The following is a 1,742-nucleotide window of genomic DNA, read 5'->3' as shown; positions in this document are numbered from 1 at the left end:
AAAGAAATGGAGTAAGAAGAAAGAATTAGAAGTAAGAATACAAAGGTGACAAGAACTGGTACACATGCTGGTCACCGACCATTGGTGCACATGGAACACAGTGCTCACTCTAAAACCTGTGCAGACTGCTTACCATGGCAGCCTGGTGGGAGGCTGTACATCCACAAGGCGGTGTAGCACTACCAGGGGATGTAGAGGAGGCAGGTACTGCTGCAGCAGTGGGACACTGGTGCTGTTCCTGATTTCTTAAAATAACCAAAACTAAAACATGAGGATGGAAAATGAAAACAATGAGAGGGAAAAAATGAGAGGCTGAGGGCTGAAGAAATCCAAGAGGGAAAGTTGCACAACACTGGCCGAAGCTAGTCGTCAAACACAGCTGAAGTAGAAATGCAGCACTCCATCAATGGGAGTGCATACACATAATGATTGCGAACGGTCAGGGAAGGCACTGTTGATGGAATGAAGCACTCGTTCGATAGGACCAAAGCCGAACCAAAGCAAACCTGTGGAGAAGAAGAAAGAAAAACTCTGTGGTGGTGGTGGGGAGTGGGCATGAGGACAAAGAAATGAGAAGAAAGGAGTTAAAGAAACGTGATACAGACCAGGGGCCAAATGCGGCTGCAGTGGACACACAGGTCTTGCTTAGCGGACACGCCCTGCATTTGCTGCACATACATGTATGGTGGCCATAGTGCTTGTCCATAACAATAAAAAATAGGGGGCAGGGGAATGAAAAGCTAGGTCAAAGGGAAGAATTATTAAGCATGCCGATATAAAGTAAGGGGGAAAAGTGGCCCGGTATTGGTGCAAGTGCTAGTGCACACATTTGGCTCCATCCACAACACATCACCCACTCTGCAGAAGCATATCACCAGGAGAGGACGAGCTGGGACAGACACTGTTAACAGAGGAGGCAGTGCGGGTTGGGTCACCCTCTCCCTCCAAACAAAAGAGATCATGGAGGAAGAAGGCAACAACCCAAAACAACAAAAAGGTGGGGGTGAGGGAACTAAGACGAAAGAAATAAAAAGAAAACAACAGCCTATAACTAGCCACAGAGGGGCTTCATAGAATCCCAGATTGATAGGCGGTGAGAAGGTTGCCTCTGCTTACTGTGAGGTTTGCAGGGTCTGAGGGAGACCACTCTTCTATGGTTGCTGATCACTAATGTGGATCCTCTTGCAGTCCTGGGACCAGAACTTGTTTTCAGACTTCTGCTCTGATCAGAACCATGCTGGAAATAATTCAAGATGGCTTTGCTATGCTGGGTATGTTGGCAGTTCACCATTCCCTATGCCTTTGTTCTGTGTTCAGCTAGTCTTTAGATCTTCTACTCAGTATTAGGTCTACACCTTGATCTTTTTCTAAGGAGTTGTAGTTTCCAGGATTGATATACATGTATATCTGTTTCCCTCTGTTACTTGGAATTTTTTTGTACTGAATCTGTATAGTCTATCATCATCATGTGACTAATCCATCACCTTGACAACCATCCTAAAGATTCTTTGCCCTGGAAGAAGCATGTTTTGCTGAGATATCTTTTAACCAACTTTTGGAAGCAACAGATACATAGACCACCTATGACCACTATTTTTTTTAAATACAAATACATACGTATTTCAGAAATTATTGTATTTTTTGTCTATTAAGGCATTTGCATTGATTGATGTGCATTGTCTAGATTAAGAATAGGAAGTGAATTTTATATTTTCAGTTGATTTTCATGTCTTTAATTTTTT

This window comes from Echinops telfairi, unplaced genomic scaffold (genome assembly GCF_000313985.2).
Source record: "Echinops telfairi isolate 266 unplaced genomic scaffold, ASM31398v2 ScPeMD7_18;HRSCAF=68, whole genome shotgun sequence".
NCBI lineage: Eukaryota > Metazoa > Chordata > Mammalia > Afrosoricida > Tenrecidae > Echinops > Echinops telfairi.
Note: the sequence above shows the minus strand (reverse complement) of the source record.